Source organism: Pan troglodytes, chromosome 4, assembly GCF_028858775.2.
Source record: "Pan troglodytes isolate AG18354 chromosome 4, NHGRI_mPanTro3-v2.0_pri, whole genome shotgun sequence".
Classification (NCBI taxonomy): Eukaryota; Metazoa; Chordata; class Mammalia; order Primates; family Hominidae; genus Pan; species Pan troglodytes.
In genome coordinates this window covers 4063842-4083387 of record NC_072402.2, presented here as the reverse complement: position 1 = coordinate 4083387, position 19546 = coordinate 4063842, and the positions used below count along the sequence as shown (strand labels likewise).

At 43.1% G+C, this 19546-nt stretch overlaps 1 long non-coding RNA gene across 3 annotated transcripts in view; it reads left to right on the top strand.

Annotated features, from left to right (window-relative positions):
* The window catches only part of LOC104006326 (uncharacterized), a 351098-nt gene that overhangs the window by 115467 nt on the left and 216085 nt on the right, over positions 1-19546 (top strand). For 2 of the 3 annotated variants that reach the window (XR_010157128.1, XR_010157129.1), the window contains exon 5: positions 1359-1904. This is a non-coding gene — a long non-coding RNA (uncharacterized LOC104006326). Of the gene's footprint in view, positions 1-1358; positions 1905-5606; positions 10341-19546 lie in introns of those variants that run through there. The other variant, XR_008547854.2, reaches the window with a different exon arrangement.

Below are 19546 nucleotides of genomic sequence, written 5' to 3'. Positions count from 1 at the left end.
ACCATCCCCCCATGAGCCTACCACCTGCCCAGAGCTGTATTCTGCCCACAATACCCCTGTGACCCCATCACCTGCCCTCAGGTGGATTCTCCCCACCATCCCCCTGTGACCCCATCACCTGCCCTCAGGTGTATTCTCCCCACCATCCCCCTGTGACCCCATCACCTGCCCTCAGGTGTACTCTCCCCACCATCCCCCTGTGACCCCATCACCTGCCCACAGGTGTACTCTCCCCACCATCCCCCCATGTCCCCATCACCTGCCCACAGGTGTACACTCCTACCATTCCCCCTTGACCCCATCCCCTGCCCACAGGTGTACTCTCCCCACCATCCCCCCTTGACCCCATCCCCTGCCCACAGGTGTACTCTCCCTACCATTCCCCTGTGACCCCATCCCCTGCCCACAGGTGTACTCTCCCCACCATCTCCCCATGACCCCATCACCTGCCCACAAGTGTACTCTCCCCACCATCCCCCCGTGAGCCCATCACCTGCCCACAGGTGTAGTCCCCCTTCCATGAGCCCACCACCTGGCCATGTCATCTTCCGTTGCCCGTCCTCTTGGCCTCTGAGTGGTCCTGGCTGATGGCTAAAGTTTCCATGCCCCTGGGAGGTCTCAGGTGTCCAGGAGGGAGGGGCTTGCTTCAGTTGCCCTGGTCTTCACAAGCTGGCTCTAACTCAATCTTTCACATTTTCATTCTTTCCTTCTCTGAGGAGGTTGGCAGAGAAATTACGGAAACTCATTGGAGATGGTTGGGTTCATGAACTTAATTCTTTCCTAGTGTTCAAATAGGTGTTTGCTTAGCATCTCCCTGTGAACGTCTCCCTTCACCTCCTCACGGGACCTCTCCTTCACATGGCTCCCCTCTTCCACCTGCATTCTAGAGCGTGAGAGGACAGCAACAGTGTCCTCTAAGAAGTCAGTCATTTGGGGTTTTGGGGAGAATTTAAGAGACGAGTCTGTTTTATGTTTAGAACACATACCAAGAATATTTCAGTTTTAGGACCCTGGAAGACTCTTTACAAAAAGTTTTCTGCCCCCACACCTCCCACCCCTCGCCCCTGCTCCTGAGTCTTGTTCCATCTGTGCTGTAGAGAAGGGGTTCCTGGGAGCCATCCCATAGGACTTGCTCTTAAACAATGTGTTCGAGTCATTCAGCTGTTCAGAGGAAAGTGCTTGGTGAGTCAGAATCACCAGTGGACACAGTGGACCCACTCTGTCTGTGTACACACGGCTCCAGGCCACACCTGTCTTAGCAGCAGAGGCGGAGGCCAGGATAGCTCTTCAGGTAATTCAGACCAGGACAGATATTCCCACTCCTCATTTGAAACTTGTATTTTTTTCCATGTCCTTAGGTTGCTATTTTTAGTTCTCCACTTTCCTGGAAAGCATGCAGTTGAAGTTCATGACGGTATTCTCCCAACGTGTGACTCAAAGACAGAGGCCGTTTCCCACCCACCGGTTCTCACACTGCCCCATTCTGCAGCTTCACCATCCATGCGCTAAGAAGGCAGGCCCCAAAGTCTCAGCACCCAGCCACTGGGGTCCTCGCTCTTATGGACAGAAAACTCAGGAATGAATATGTTTCCCCATCTTGCGCCCTTTTGCCTGGAAACTATACAGAGCAGGGGTCCCTGCTGGCATTCCTTCTTTGTACTAGTACGGCTTCGGAAAGCACTGGTTCTCTGAGGAGCGCTCAGTTGCATCTGGAAGGTGCAGTGTGCCCAGCAATGCCCCTTGACACCAAGGTGTGAGCATTTGAGCTGTGCTGGAAGGTTCTCCGTGGAATAGTGCCCACCCTGGAGGGTCCTGTGCCGCGCACTTGAGGAGGCTGTGGTGGTGAGGAGAGACTCTGGAGCAACCCACACTCCCGATAAGTCAGATGAGAGTGCATCCTCTAGGTAAGTTTATATTGCAAATTTAAAGAGAGGAACCAAGAAATAGCGAGGACACTGAGCCAGGACTGAGAGTTTGGGTCTTAGGTGGCTTTGGGTCATTACGCCCTCTCAAGTGGATTGCTCTAAGCCCTGTTTATTTGTTAATGTGAATAGTTGGATGGAATTGCCTTTGTTCTAAAATCTTTTATTCTGCCTAAAGTCTCTGGGTCAGCAAGCATATGCCACATGGCTTCTCTCTCTGCATGGGAATGCACACCTGAGTAGGGAGGCTGGCCAGCCCGTGCTGCCCTGGTGGGGTGAGCGTTAGCTGGCTAGGGTTGCTGGAACAGAGGGGATTCAACCACAGGAATTTATTCTCTCACACCCTGGATGCCCAAAGCCCCAGATCATGGTGCTGTAGGGCCAGGCTCCCTCTGAGGGCACTAGGGAGGACCTGTGCCCATCCTCTCCAGTTCCTGGTGGTTCCTTAGCTCGTGGCAGCAAAGCTTGTACCATCACGTGGCACTCTCCCTTTATGTGTGTGGATGTGTCCAATTTTCCTTTTCTGTTGGGGCCCCAGCCGTAGTGGCTTAGAGGCTCACCTACTCTAACAGGACCTTGTCTGAACTCATGACATCTACAAGACTGTGTATCCAAATAAGAGCACATTCTGAGATGCTGGGGGTTAGGACTTAAGCACAGAAGATTTGTGGGGAGGTACACAGTTCATTCCATTTGGAAGGTGGATAGCCATGGCAGGGTGGAAAGACGTGTGTGGGTATAGGCCGGAGGTGGCCTCACTGGAGAAACCTGTGCACGGCCCCACAAGGCGGCGGCTGAGCGTGGAAGGGGCTGGAGCTGCCCCGTGGTAGGGAAGGGGCCGTGTGGCCAGCAGCATCATCTGCCTTTGTCATCACTGGGTGGGACCAGGAGGGCAATGCTCCTTTTCCCCTCACACCTTCTACAGGCAAGCTGGCCAGCTGTCCATGCAGCTAGGTGACACGGCTGCCTGGAGGGCAGGAGCAGACAGCCCCATGGAGGCTCTAGGAGATAGACAGGGAGGCCGCAGCTGTCCAGGAGCTGAAGTGAGCAGCAGAGGGCGCCGGGGGAGATGCTCCCTAGCACCAGGCTCTGAGTGCCCCAGCGCGCTTCCTTGCCTTGACTTTCCTCACTGGGAACCCGGGCCTGGAATCCATATGAAGCCTCAGCCCAGGGGAGGGTCTACCTGTCCAGGAGGCTCCCACCATCCAGCTCGCCCTGGATGGTGCCCTCAGAGGTGCCTGGGCATGGGTCACCTCGGAGAGTCTGGAGGGACCTCCGGACAGTGCGGCCACGGGCTGTCCTCTGCTTCTCAGTGCCCAAGACAGGGAACCAGAGCACAGCACTGAACACATTTTAGTGCTCTTTTAGTTCATGTGCTGCTTGCTGAATTTCCCTGAATTCAGAGAAGAGCCTGACGCAGAGGAAGCATCTGAGATCTTCTGTATGTTTTCTCGTCTGTGCAAAGTGTTTTCAACTCTTTCAAAGGTCGGCATTCACTGAATTTCAGCTCCCCTTGGCTTGATCTCTCATACAAAGGTTCTCAAACTCCCTGAAAATATGCAATGATTTTCTCACTCAATAAACGACTTTTCTGTCACCATGAGAGGATTCCCAGTCCTGCCCCGCAAAGCGTATTTCAGTATCACTTCCTTTCAGCGGCGCCGCAATTATGAAGTCATCTGCTGCAGAAAAGTTAGTGTTCTAAACTCTCAGAAAACTTCAAGCCCTCTTCAAAAAAGTATTTTAAATACATTCTAGACACCTCCACAGGCATGTCTTTGCCAGGGCTCCCCTAGACGAGCAGCCCTCCTGAAGTGGGGATGGAAGTGGCTCCCACCAGAGTCCTTCAACAGGAACCCTTGGAACAGAGAGTGGGCGAGCAGGGCCATGGCAGGCTTCTCTCCTTCGGGTGGTAGCCTGTACGTTTTGTTGTTGTTGTTGTTTTTGAAAAGGGTTTTTCCTTGTGATCGGTCTCCAATTTCTACTCAGATATCTGAGATATTTGCTGTGGGTCTACCATGAACCAACCCATTCTAGAGAGGTACCCCTGAGGGGCGTTCCTTGTGGGGAGAGGGCCCTCCCCAAAGGGGAATTTTGCACAGGTCTCCTATGTGCTTGGCAGGGAGGCGCAGCACGGGGGTCACAGGGCAGCTGTTCCTCTGCAGAGGGGATACCCCTGAACTCCCAAGGCCTGTGGATGGCGTGGGGGTGGAAGGGGCAGTGTGGGCAGGAGGAGCGATTTTTCTGTGCCCGCAGACCCTAAAAGGGTGGAAGATTTATTCGACACATACCTGTTAGCACCTGTTACAGGTAAGGCTCTGTTCTCCTGGAACACAGAGCACACAAAATGAAAACAAACAATCCTGCCCTCCTGGAGCTGCCATCGGTGTGTGGGGGGTGCAGGTCATCAGTAACAGTGAGCTGACTCCCCTGGGGTCCTTCGTGCAGCAGGACTGGAGAAGGATCACTGCGAGGAGGCACAGTGGATCTGGGTGTATAATGGTTGTGCTCATTGTTAACTAGGGTGGCGAGAAGTCCCCACGACAAAGGTGACTTTGCACAGAGGTCGGAAGGCAGTGAGCGAGAAACCATCTGGGGGTGTTGAGGGAAGGACCTTCCAGACACAGGGAGGAGCAGGAATGGGAGCCCGAGTTTGGGTTTGGAGCATCTGGGAGAAGCCAGAAGCTAGTGGAAGGGCAGGTGTGGGAGGACAGGTGAGGAAAGGTCGGGGCCTGGGGGCCACACAACCTCCTTCCCTGGGGAAATGGGGTCTATGGAGGGTGCAGGAAGAGCACCAGGCTCTGTGTCCTGTTTCTAGAGGGCCTTGGGTTGAGAACAGGTGACAGAGACAGAGACATGGGAAACCCTGGCTGGGAGGGGACAACGACAATCAAAGGGGATGGCCCTGGATAGGTCCAGGTAGGAGCAGGGAGGTTTCAGGAAGGGGTCTGTGGCCCCCTCAGGAGGGAACGAAGCTCTGGACAGATGTTCACCCTCAGGGGCTTGGAGTAGATCCACTCCGTGCAGCACCATTTTGACAGTCTGGGCCAGACTCTTTGGGAACAACACCCCGCAATGATGCCATATTGTCTACGTCCAGTTGTTTCCTGGCAGAGAAGTCAAAGTCATTATTTTTTTAAAGTGGATTTATCATATAGTAGAGAACACATTAGTCAATTATAGATGAAAACAGAAAACAAAGGGCAGTATGTAAAATACCGGAATGTTTACTAGACCATGCTCTGGGTTCAACATAGACTATGTGAAAGCATCACTTTGAGTATTTTAAAGCCCTCCTTTTCTTTTCTTTTTTAAAAAAATTATCTTTATCCACCATCTTCAAGAACATCTATCCCATATATCACCTTTTTTAAAAGGGGGGATTAAATTTCCCAAGCGCAGCCAAGACCACGAATAAGCTGTTGAAATTCTCTGTGTTCTTCATTCGACTCTAAGACCTTGGGTCATTGTCTTTATTATAATAATTATACACAAATCCCTGCACATGAAATGTTTAGACTTCCATTTTTAATTATTCATGAAATGTGCAGAACATGGTCCAATGCACACTTGAGCAAAATTCGCTAATGCCTCTGAACAAATCATAAACACCTCACCAGGGCGCCTGGGATGCAAGGCTCTCCGCTAATAGGTGCTTTATTATAATCTGCTCTTGGTACGTAGGCAGTGAATTCATGGCAGCGGTCCCCAGCACCCAACCACTGTGACTTCGCCACCATCTCACCCCAACAGGAGTTACGTTCAGCAGCCTTCACAGGCTGAATGTTAACCCCAATTCTTCTGTGCTGAAGAAATAAGAGTCCAGTGACACCCTTCAGTTTTGGTGCCTGGATAAATCTTTACAAAACTCCAGTTAAGACCTGGCTTTACTGTGAGGCAACCTGAACAGAAGCAGAAATTGCCACTGGAGAGATCCTAACTCTTACAGATTGGAATGAAGCCAGCGTGCTCACAATGACAGTCTGAGATTATTGCTTGGATGGTGCTCCAGATTGTGTGAGATGTTCACAGAAACTGAAAGGAAAAAATATATGAAGATGCCAAGAAGGACACAGGTATGAGCACGTCACTCATACAAGAGAAAACTGGGAAATGTTCAAACTTATTTGCTAACAAAAGTCATAAAGTGTAGCAGCACTCAGCCACGTGTCTTTGAAAGGTATTTTTCGAGCATTGATTTTTGTCATGTGTGTTTGCAGATTCAGAAAATACAGCAATGAAAGAAGCAGGCTAGTCCCTGTTTTCATGGGGGTTACATCCTAGTGGGAAGATATAGGAAAACGAACAAAGAAATACACAGCATGTCAGGTAACATGGTCAGATGGGCTTGGAGCTGACATCCGAAGCCGTGTGGGCGTGGTCTACCCTGAATCCGCAGAGGGAGCACTCCAGGTAGAGTCAGGGACAAGTGTTCCATCAGGGTGTTCTACAAGTTCAAGGACCAGAAGGAGGCGGTGTTGTGGGAGCAGAAGGAGAACCTGGGACAAAACCAGATGATGAGGCCGGACGGGAGGTGGGCCTGGTCCCCGTGCTAAGTGGGATGGGAAGTCCTGCCAATGAAGTCACACAGTGTCAGGTATTTGGGATTTGCCTTGTTTCAGACAAAATTATGTCTATGAGCTCCATCCAGGTTGTTGCACGTAATAGCGGCTCGTTCATTTTTATTGCTATCTTGCTCCATTATGTGACACCATCACAGTTTATCAATTCTACTGTTTTATTTACGTTTGGGTGGTTTTCAGTTTTGCCTACTATGAATAATACTGCAATGAACATTCCTTCGTTTGTCTTATGTTGCACATACATTTTCACTAGTTTGCGTTTGAGATCTAGGAGTGGACTCTCCTTATCACTGGGCGTTTGTGATAGAGTCACTCCTATGAGCAGCATGGCGTGCACTTTTCCGTGGTTCATATCCTCAACTACTTTTGGTATTGTCAACCTTTTCAAATTTGGCCATTCCGATGGGCATGGGGTTTACCGATGATGGTTTTATTTCTCAATTTTCAGATGACAAATAAGATGAAGTGTCTTTTTAAATGCATTATGAGCCCTGTTACTATCCTCTTTTGTCCAGGATCTTTTAAAGTCTCTTGATGTGTTTACTATTTAATTGTTTCTTTTTTAATCTGTAGAGATGTTGTGGATTCAAGCCCTTTGGCAGATATTTTTGTTGCAAATATCCTTTCTCTGTGTGTGTGTGTGTTTCTGGCTTGCTTTCTATTTCTAAACAGTTTCTGGTGATAAATAGAAATATTTAACTTCAGTGTAGTGCAATTTATCAGTCTTTTCTTTTACAGATTGTGTGTGTGTGTGTGTGTATTTCCCTACCTTAAGCTCATAAGTTTTTACTTCTAGATCGACTCTTAGGTAATTAATGTTTCACCTTACATTTAATATATAAACTACTTACATTTACATTTATAATATATAAACTACTACACATTAATTTATGAGTATGGTATAAAGTTAGTCAAACTTGCCAAACTACACACACACACACACACACACACACAGACGTACACTACACACACACACAGACATACACTACACACACACACAGACATACACTACACACACACACACAGAGACATACACAGAGAGAGCTGGGATTTTTATTGGGAATTCAGTAAGTCTATTGATCAATTTGAAAATAAATAACATATTTTAGTATTGACTTCTCAATTGATAAACATATTATGTCTTTCCATTTATTTAGATGTTTTAAAAATGTCCTATCAATAATATTTACAGTTTTCTGTAGGAGAGTTAAATAACTTTTAGCTATATTTCTGGGTCTGTGTTGTATTTGATGCTACTATAAATGCTATATTCAATTAAAATTCTCTTTTCAATTAGTTTTTGACAGATTGTGACAGGATCACCTTGATTTCTGTCTGATAATAAAGTGTGAGGAGCAAAAAAAACCCACTCGAGGGGGCAAGTGTAATAATCCGCACCAGACACGGCAGGTAGTGGAGGATGGTGGTGAGACATAGCTAGAGTCTGACTATATTTGAAGGTATAGGTGACAAAATTCTATGTTGGGTCACATATAGAGTAGAAAAAATAGAAGACTTAATGACAACTTTGACACCTTAAAGCAAACTGAATAATATAGTTATTATTTATTAAGGTGGGGAAGACTGCTGGAGAAGTTTGGAGATAAGTATTGAGAGCTTGCTTGAAGACATTAAGAGTGAGATGTTTCTTAGACATCTAAGTGGAAAGAGTGAGGAGACAGTTGGATTTACAAGACTGTAATTCAGGAGAGAGGTATGGACTGGAGGATTTTGTGAATCATCAGTGCACAGTTAGTATTTTTAAATAACGGGCTGCATAATATTATCTGAAGAGTGAAAGTGAAAGAAACACCCAGTGAGGTAGAAGCAAAACTAAGAGAGATCTTCCAAGAACTCAGTAAAATGTTTGAAGAAAAGCTGTTGATCAAATCTGTCTATTATGAATAGGCCAAGTCATCTAAGTTCAATGAATTGTCCATTTGTTTATGTTATGGGCTGTAGTTTCTGCTTCCAAAATTCATAGGTGGCAATCCTAACCCCTGTACTTCAAAATATGACTGTATTTGGAGATAAGGCCTTTAAAGAGGCAATTAAGTTACAATGAGGACATTATGGGAGGACCCTAATTCAATATGGCTGGTGTCTGTATAAGAAGAGGAGGTCAGAACATAGACACACAGAGGAGAGATGCCCTGAGCAAGTAGACAGCCTGTTATAGGCTAAGGAGAGAGAACTCAGAAGAGACCAACTCTGCTGGTATTTTAATCTTGGACTTCCAGCCTCCAGAAACGTGAGAAAATAAGATTCTGTTGTTTAAAGTCCCCAGTCTGTGGTACTTTGTTCTGACAGCCCTAGCAAGCTAATGCTAACTTGTCAAAGCACATGTGGTTACCAGGCACAATGCTGTGGCAGACATAGCTGGTTAGTGACCCAATATCTACTTCTTCATTCTCTACTAAGTTGGCCTTGTTTGGATGACCATGTACCTGTCTTTAAAAGAAAATTTATTATTGGCCTTTACCCTTTGCATGTAATCAGTCCAGAGAGCATGTTCTGACAAGAGATGTAAGAGGTTCTATGCTAAGGTTTTGGAGGGAGGGCTTGCTCTTTGATGAAGGAGAGATGTAGGAGAGGAGATGTCTTCTCTTCTTTCACTTTCACTCGCTAGAGACGAAGGAGAGAATAAAGCCCTAATACTGCCATGCTCCTTGCACCTCTTTTATATGTTCACAGCCACGTAATAAAACTAGAAGTCCACAACTAAAAAAGGGCTTCCTTCTGATCTTTTCAAAATCAAACAACCCATATTTAGTTCAGTGGTTAAAGAAGAGATCACAACGGAATTACAAACATGCACACCAAAATCATGCATAAAAATCACAGTAAATCAAACTTAGGAGAGAAGGCCAGAGCCAAATTCAACACTCTTCAGAGGAAGATAACAGAAGCCAGAGTCTCTACAATGTATTTTATGTAAACTCCAGCACGTATTTTGTAAAATGTCATCAAAGATAAAGCAGTAAGTATCAAAGAATCAAGAGAGAAAACAGATGATTGAAGCAGATCAAAAGTAACTTAGGTTTTGTTATTAGCAGATGAGAACTTCAAAAAAACTATAATTAGCATTAAATAAAGCAGGGGATAATATGGGCAAATGAAGAAGAAAAAGCCTGAGCGAAAAGTAACCCCAAATATTCATTCTAAAATGGAAAGCTATAATATATCAAATGTGTGTGAATGTATAAAGAAAGAGGGAGTAAGTGTGTGTGTGTGTGTGTGTGTGTGTAGAGAAAGAGGGAATAATAAACTTAAAAGTTAAAGCAGAAAAAAGGATCTTTAGCTTGAAAAAAAATCAGAATACAGTGTCTCAACTAAAAGATAAAAAGAAAAAGAATAGAAACAACAGAATAGAGCATGGGAGAGATAAGGAGCATTGTGTGAATGAAAAATGATAAAATAGGAGCTTTATTTTGAAAAATTATAATCCAAAACTTTCCAAATAATAAAAGATCTTGACTCACAGATTTAAGAAACTCAGCAAACTAAAAAAAATTGCAATTCATCACATCATTGTCAAACTGTTCAAAACCAAAGATAAAGAGAAAATATTAAAAGAGCTTGGGGTGGGAGGTGGGGCCTGCATTACATTAGGGGAACAACTCTGAAGAGAGAAGACAACGATGTGACTATTTAAAGCTCTGAAATTCTATACACACAGAAAAAGTGTTCTAAAACTAAAGGGAAGCAACGATATTCTTAGACACACATAAAAAAAAGCTGAGAGTATTTACTTCTATCAGGTTTCATGCTATTATAAGTATTTTAAAATCTTCGTGTATAAAGAAAATGATTCCAGAAAGAAGCAGAGAGCTGCAGAAAAAGAAAGAAAAACATTGAAAAAGGAAAATGTAAAAGGTAATTGTTTAAAACAAAAATAGTAACAGTGTCTTATGGGGCTTATGTCATATATAGAAATAAAATATATGACAATATGGGCAAAAATGACAGAGGTTTTAATTGAAGTTAACAGGCTCTTAGATGTTTTGATTGCTTGAAGTATTAACTTAAGGTAAAAAGTAAAAAACTAAGAATATTTTTTAAAATTTTAAGGTAACTACTAAAAGCATGATACTAAAAACAAAACAAAAATATAATAGAGCAATAATAACAACATAATACTTGATTTGTTGAAAAATAAGTTTGACAGTAATTATGAAAATGATGTATAGTTATCAAGTAGCATTTATCTGTGGAAAGTGAAGATAATTTAACATTAGAAAATCTATTCAGATTTAGTTTTTTGAAAAAATAAGATAGGTCACTAGCTAGACTAATAAAGAAGAAAAAAGAGACGATCCAAATAAACGCAATTAGAAATGATAAAGGTGACATTATCACTAACCCAACAGAAATAAAAATAACCATCAGAAAGTACTACAAACACCTCTATGCACACAAACTAGAAAACCTGGAAGACATGGATAAATTCCTGGACATATACAAACTTCCAAGACTAAACAAGGAATAAATTGATTTCCTGAACTGATCAATAATGAGTTCTGAAATTGAATCAGTAATAAATAGCCTATCAACCAAAAAAAGCCCAGGACCTGATGGATTCAGAGCTGAATTCTACCAGGTGTACAAAGAAGAGCTGGTACCATATCCACTGAAACTATTCCACAAAATTGAGGATGGACTCCTCCCCAACTCATTCTATGAGGCCAGCATCACCCTGATACCAAAACCTGGCAGAGACACAACAAGAAAAGAAAACTTCAGGCCAATATCCTTGATGAACATCGATGCAAAAATCCTCAACGAGGCCGGGTGCTGTGGGTCACACCTGTAATCCCAGCACGTTGGGAGGCTGAAGTGGGCAGATCGCATGGTCAGGAGTTCGAGACCAGCCTGGCCAATATGGTGAAACCCCGTCTCTACTAAAAGTACAAAAATTAGCTGGGCGTGGTGGCGGGAGCTTGTAGTCCCAGCTACTTGGGAGACTGAGGCAGGAGAATCGCTTGAACCCAGGAGGCGGAGGTTGCAGTGAGCCGAGATCACATCACTGAACTCCAGCCTGGGGGACAGAGCAAGACTCCATCAAAAATAAATAAATAAATAAAATCCTCAACAAAATACTGGCAAACTGAATCCAGCAGCACATCAAAAACTTATCCACCACGATCAAGTAAGCTTCATCCCCAAGATGCAAGGGTGGTTCAACATATGCAACTCAATAAATGTGGTTCATCACGTAAACAAAACTGAAGACAAAATCCACATGATTATCTCAATAGATGCAAAAAAAAGCCTTTGCCCACTTTTGGATGGGGTTGTTTGTTTTTTTCTTGTAAATTTGTTTGAGTTCATTGTAGATTCTGGATATTAGCCCTTTGTCAGATGAGTAGGTTGCGAAAATTTTCTCCCATTTTGTAGGTTGCCTGTTCACTCTGATGGTAGTTTCTTTTGCTGTGCAGAAGCTCTTTAGTTTAATTAGATCCCATTTGTCAATTTTGGCTTTTGTTGCCATTGCTTTTGGTGTTTTAGACATGAAGTCCTTGCCCATGCCTATGTCCTGAATGGTAATGCCTAGGTTTTCTTCTAGGGTTTTTATGGTTTTAGGTCTAATGTTTAAGTCTTTAATCCATCTTGAATTAATTTTTGTATAAGGTGTAAGGAAGGGATCCAGTTTCAGCTTTCTGCATGTGGCTAGCCAGTTTTCCCAGCACCATTTATTAAATAGGAAATCCTTTCCCCATTGCTTGTTTTTCTCAGGTTTGTCAAACATCAGATAATTGTAGATATGCGGCATTATTTCTGAGGGCTCTCTTCTGTTCCATTGATCTATATCTCTGTTTTGGCACCAGTACCATGCTGTTTTGGTTACTGTAGCCTTGTAGTATAATTTGAAGTCAGGTAGTGTGATGCCTCCAGCTTTGTTCTTTTGGCTTAGGATTGACTGGGTGATGCGGGCTCTTTTTTGGTTCCATATGAACTTTAAAGTAGTTTTTTCCAATTCTGTGAAGAAAGTCATTGGTAGCTTGATGGGGATGGCAGTGAATCTATAAATTACCTTGGGCAGCGAAGGATATGAACAGACACTTCTCAAAAGAAGACATTTATGCAGCCAAAAAACACATGAAAAAATGCTCGCCATCACTGGCCATCAGAGAAATCCAAATCAAAACCACAATGAGATACCATCTCACACCAGTTAGAATTGCAATCATTAAAAAGTCAGGAAACAACAGGTGCTGGAGAGGATGTGGAGAAATAGGAACACTTTTACACTGTTGGTGGGACTGTAAACTAGTTCAACCATTGTGGAAGTCAGTGTGGCGATTCCTCAAGGATCTAGAACTAGAAATACCATTTGACCCAGCCATCCCATTACTGGGTATATACCCAAAGGACTATAAATCATGCTGCTATAAAGACACATGCACATGTATGTTTATTGTGGCACTATTCACAATAGCAAAGACTTGGAACCAACCCAAATGTCCAACAACGATAGACTGGATTAAGAAAATGTGGCACATATACACCATGGAATACTATGCAGCCATAAAAAATGATGAGTTCATGTCCTTTGTAGGGACATGGATGAAATTGGAAATCATCATTCTCAGTAAACTATCGCAAGAACAAAAAACCAAACACCACATATTCTCACTCATAGGTGGGAATTGAACAATGAGAACACATGGACACAGGAAGGGGAACATCACACTCTGGGGACTGTTGTGGGGTGGGGGGAAGGGGGAGGGATAGCTTTAGGAGATATACCTAATGCTAAATGACAAGTTAATGGGTGTAGCAGACCGGCAAGGCACATGTATACATATGTAACTCACCTGCACATTGTGCACATGTACCCTAAAACTTAAAGTATAATAAAATAAAATAAAATAAAAGCCTTCGATAAAATTCACCATCCATTCATGTTAAAAACTCTAAATAAAATAGGTATTGAAGGAACATACCTCAAAATAATAAGAGGCATATATGACAAACCCACAGCCAACATCATGCTGAATGGGCAAAAGCTGGAAGCATTTCCCTTTGAAAACTGGCACAAGACAAGGGTGCTCTCACCACTCCAACTCAACGTCGCATTGGAAGTTCTAGCCAGAGCAATCAGGCAAGACAAAGAAATAAAGGACACTAGAATAGGAAGAGAGGAAGTCAAACTATCCCTGCATGCAGATGACATAATTCTATATCTAGAAAACCCCAGAGTCTCAGCCCAATAGCTCCTTCAGCTGATAAACAATTTCTGCAAAGTTTCAGGATACAAAATCAATGCACAAAAATCACTAGCATTCCTATACACCAACAGCCAAGACAAGAGCCAAATAAGGAAGGCAATCCCATTCATAATTGCCAAAAGAAAAATAAAATATCTAGGAATACAGCTAACTAGGGAAGTTAAAGATCTCTGCAGTGAGAATTACAAAACACTACCTAAATAAATCGTAGATGACAAAAACAAATGGAAGAACATTTAATGCTCATGGATAGAAAGGTTCAATATCATTAAAATGGCCATACTGCACGAAGCAATTTACCAATTCAGTGCTATTCCTATCAAACTACCAATGACATTCTTCACACAACTAGATAAAACTATTTAAAATTTATATAGAACCAAAAAAAAGCCTGAATAGCCAAGGCAATCTGAAGAGAAAAGAACAAAGCTGGAGGCATCATGTTACCTGGCTTCAAACTATATTTCAGGGCTACAGTAATCAAAACAGCATGGTATTGGTACAAAAACAGGCACATAGACCAATGGAAACGAGTAGAGAGCCCAGGAATAAGGCCACACTCCTACAACCACCTGATCTTGCACAAAGCTGACAACAACAGGCAATGGGGAAAAGGCTCACCATTCAATAAATGTCCTGGGATAATTGGCTAGCCATATGCAGAAGACAAAAACTGAACCCCTTCCTTCCACTGTATTTAAAAATCAACTCAAGATGGATCAAAGACTTAAATGTAAAACCCAAAACTATAAAAATCCTGGAAGACAACCTAGGCAATATCATCCTGGACATAGGAATAGGCAAAGATTTCATGACAAAGATACCAAAAGCAAAAATTAATAAATGGGATCTAATTAAACTTAAGAGCTTCTGCACAGCAAAGCAAACTATCAACAGAGTAAACAATCTACAGAATGAGAGAAAATATTTGCAAACTATGCATCTGACAAAGATCTAATATTCAGCATTTATAAGGTTCTTAAACAAATCTACATGAGAAAAACAAAACAAACAACCCAATTAAAAAGTGGGCAAAGGACATGAACACACTTTTCAAAAGATGACAAATGTGCGGCCCACAAGCATATGAAAAAAAGCTCAAAATAACTGATCATTAGATAAATGCAAATCAAAACCACAATGAGATACCATCTCACACCAATCAGAATGGCTAATATTAATAAGTCAAAAAACCATAGATACTGGCGAGGTTGTGGAGAAAAGAGAGCCCTCATACACTGTTGGTAGGAGTATAAATTAGTTCAAGCATTGTTGAAAGCTGTAAGATGATTCCTCAAAGATCTAAAGCAGAACTACCAGTTGACTCAGCCATCTCATTCCTGGGTATATACTCAAAAGAATGTAAATCATTCTACTATAAAGGCACATGCACATGTATGTTCATTGAAGCACTGTTCACAATAGCAAAGTCATGGAATCAACATAAATGCCCATCAATAACAGTGGATACAGAAAATGTGGTACATATTCACCATGGAATACTATGCAGCCATGAAAAAGAATGAGATCACATCTTTTGCTGGAACACGGATGGAGCTGGAAGCCATTATCCTTAGCAAGCTAATGCAGGAACAGAAAACTAAGTACCACATCTTCTCACTTGTACATGGAGGCTAAGTGGTGGCAGAAAAGATCACCTCAAGCAAGAGATGGGTCCTTGCTATTTAGAACTGGAGGACTGATTGGACTTGTCATCACCCCCCAAGACCAGCTCTTAAGGTGGCCTTCTGACCTGGGAAACCCAAGGGTGGCCTTCTGACCTGTGAAACCAATCTCCTTCTGCCTCAGGTTTTTCTTCTAGAAAATGGTGATAATAGCATTGTTGTCAGTAAACATGTAATGATGTGTAAAATGCACTTTTTGTGATACCTTATGTACAGATAGTGCTCTAGAAATGTCAGTGTCTATCTCACAATCATGTACAGACTTAAGTCACCCTCCGGCCCATATTCAAAATCAGGTGGATTTTTTAACCTTGCCACAAAAGATTCTAAACTTCATTCGGAGCATACACAGATAAGTGTCAGTGTGGAAATGTTCACAAATCAGAGTGGCTAGTGGGGCCTTGTCATTCACGATGTGAGACACCAGCTTTTGTGGAACAGTACGACTCAAATGCTGAGGTCCGCAGAACAGCACAGACGCTCCACGAGAGATCTTCTCATTCATGATGTGAGATGCCAGCTTTCTGGGACAGTACTACTCAAATGCTGAGGTCCACAGAATAGCACAGACGGTCCACAAGAGATCTTCTTGTTGGTCAGTCCCTGTTGTGTGGACAAAAATGCAATGAACAGAATGAGGAAGGACATATCATTCAGAAAATAGGTTCCAAAAATGAATATTTGAAAAAACAGCCAAGTACTCCAATTATAGCCTTTGAAAAAATATTCTTCAAATGGATTAAAGAGTTATACAGAATACAATTTTTCTACATTATCTGATCTGAGACATGGGACATTTTGAGCATATTTATCAATGGAAGAGCTCAAAGGTTATGATATTAAATATTATAAATTTTAATATACAATTTCTACTAAAAATAATGAACAATAAAGACAACGATGCAAATACAAGATAAGAAATGAAAAGACCCTATAAAGTTACAAAACATTGCCTGACATTATCGTATCCAGATAAAATGCAAGTTAGAGCAAATTGTGTCTGACTTATTGATATCTAGCATGTAATGCTGAATCCTGTCCAAGGTGTTCTGAGCCACTTCTCTCGTAGTTTTAGTGGGATTTTATATTTGGCATAAGTTTTCTGTAGAGCATTTTTACAATAGATAGAGTTTTAGCCCATCCAGACATTTGAGCTCAGCAATTCCACTGAAGGAATATCTCCTAAGGAAAAACTCAGGGATGCAGTTGGTAATTTAAACTGAGAGAGCTCAGGATGGGGAACATCACACCCCGGGGCCTGTTGTGGAGTGGGGGGAGCGGGGAGGGATAGCATTAGGAGATATACCTAATGTAAATGGCGAGTTAATGGGTGCAGCACACCAACAGGGTGCATGTATACATATGTAACAAACCTGCACCTTGTGCACATGTACCCTAGAACTTAAAGTATAATAATAATTAAAAAAATAAACTGAGAGAGCTGTCTCAGTGTTGTGTGTAAGAGTGAAACACTGACATCTATCCAAATATCCAGGGACAGAGGAACTTAAATATAGGAGAGTGTACTGGAGAAGAGTAGGCTCCCATAACCACGTAATTCCAATGTGCCCAAAAGACCGGTGTGCATTAAAAAGACTGAAAAGAAATATTTCAAAAGTGAATCATTTACCCCTGAAAGACACCCCTCATTTTATAAGGTAATACAATAATTCTATAGTTAAAAAAATATCTTGAATTAACTTAAAAATGTATATTGTGACTCTATAAAGGCATACTTGTGAGTATACAGTCAGGAGGCACTTAACGACGGGGATGCATTCTGATAAATGCATCATTAGGCCACTCTCTTGTGAAAGCATCACAGAGTCTCTAACACAGACATAGGTGGTCCAACCTCCTACGCACTTAAGCTGTGTGGTGCAGCCTATCGTTTCTGAGCAACAAACTTGTGCAGCACGTCACTGTGCTGAATACTGCAGGCAACTCTAACACCATGGTAAGAATGTGTGTATCTAAACACATCTAAACATAGGAAAGCTACAGTAAAAACAAAGTACGAAAGATAAAAAATGGGACACCTGTCTAGTGCACCTACCGTGAATGGAGCTTACAGGACTGGAAGTGGCTCTGGGTGAGTCCGGGAGTGGTGAGTGGATGTGAGGACCTAGGGCGTTACTGCACACTCCTGTAGACTCTGTAAACACTGTACACTTAGGCTACACTAAATGTATACAAAACAGGACCCTTCTTTAATGCTAAATTAATTATTGCTTACTGTAACTGTTTTACTTTATACATTTTTGTGTTAAAATCTTAATTCTTTTGTAACACTTAGCTTAAAGCACAAACACATTGTACAGCTGTACAGAATTTTTTTTTCTTTATATTCTTGGTCTGTAAGCTTTAAGCTTTATTCTATCTTTTTTTTTTTTTGAGATGGGGTCTCACTCTATCGCCCAGACTGGAGTGCAATGGTGCAATCTTGGCCCACTGCAACCTCTGCCTCCCAGGTTCCAGCGATTCTCCCCACTCAGCCTCCCGAGTAGCTGCGATTACAGGCACCTGCCACCATGCCCAGCTAATTTTTGTATTTTTAATAGAGATGGGGTTTCATCATTCTGGTCAGGCTGGTCTCGAACTCGTGACCTCAGGTGATTCACCTGCCTCGGCCTCCCAAAGTGTTGGGATTACAGGCATGAGCCACCACACCCAGCCTCTGTATTAATTTTTAATTTTTATTTATTTATTAAACTTTCTTGTTAAAAACTAAGACACACACACCTTAGCCTGGGCCTACTCAGGGGCAGTAGAACCCCATCACTGTCTTCCACTTCCACTCTTGTCCCACTAGAAGGTCTTCAGAGGCAAAAACAGGCATGGAGCTGGCAGCTCCTACGAGGATAATGCCTTCTTACAGATACCTCCTGAGGAAGCTCCCCGGGGCTACTGGCAGTTAACTTTTTAAAAATATGTAAGTAGAAGGAACACAGTCTAAAATAATGATAAATAGTATAGTGAACACATAAGCCAGTAACATCGTTGTTTGTCACCACCATCAAGCATTACATGCTGTACATAGTTACATGTGCTAGACTTTCATACTCCCGGCAGCCCAGCAGGTTTACTTACACCAGCATCAACACAAGCACGTGAGGAATGTGCTGCACTGTGGCGTTGCAGCCCCATCTCTAAGTGATGGAAAAGTTTCAGTTCTAGTATCATCTTCGGGCACCGCTGTCCTCTATGGGTCCCTAATTGACGACACATGACTGTGTATGGGAGAAAGAGCGGTGCCCAGTGGATGAAATGGAACAAGTAGAGGAAAACCATGACATCATCAGAGGAAAGGTGCTGCCCCAGGGCTGTGGGTTTCCTGGCTTGTCTACCTGTTCCAGAAGGCAGATGCCCAGTGGCCCCCCAGGACGGCCCACTGCCTCTTCCCTGGGCCTCAAGGGAAGAAGACTTAGGATACGCTGCAGCATCGCTCTCTTCCCTTTGTAGCTTCTTTCATGTGTGCATCTTTTGGATGGGGGACATCTACTAAAGATCAGGGCTGAGCCAGAGGCTGGTGGTTGCCCTGCAGTTGGTTGACCTTGCACACTGTACTGAAGAGCCCTGTGTCTGTCTTTATTGATTAATCTCTATTAATAAGCCATAAGAGATGACAGGCACATCACGGGGCTGGAAGACCCGTGTCATAAGTGTAAGGGAACCAGCCGAAGTCCCAGACCAGATTCCTGCCTCATTACAAAAGAGCCTGTGGCGTGTTTGTCAGTGCGGGGCCCGGGCCATGGCTCACTTCAGCTGGGCAATGATTGAACTGACCCTTGCAATTTTCAAAGGAATAACACTTCCCTTCTAAGATCTGACCTTTGCCTGCCTCTCCTCAGAGCAATTTCCCTACTCCAGAGAACTCTTGTTGTGGAATCGGAATCCAAGGAGCGCTGTGCACACTACAGGAAGGAGGATGCCGCTGTGAATTAGAGACTCACGTTGGGCTTCCCTGCCTTGGCTGCAGGTTCTGTGCACGCAGAAGCGCTCCATGAGACATAAAGAAATGGAATTGCTCAATCGAGGCGCCGTGCTCAGCTCACCCAGGGAAACTGTCCTGCATTCTGCAATGCAACAAAAGGTGACTCTGGCAGACGTGCTTATTTATTTGA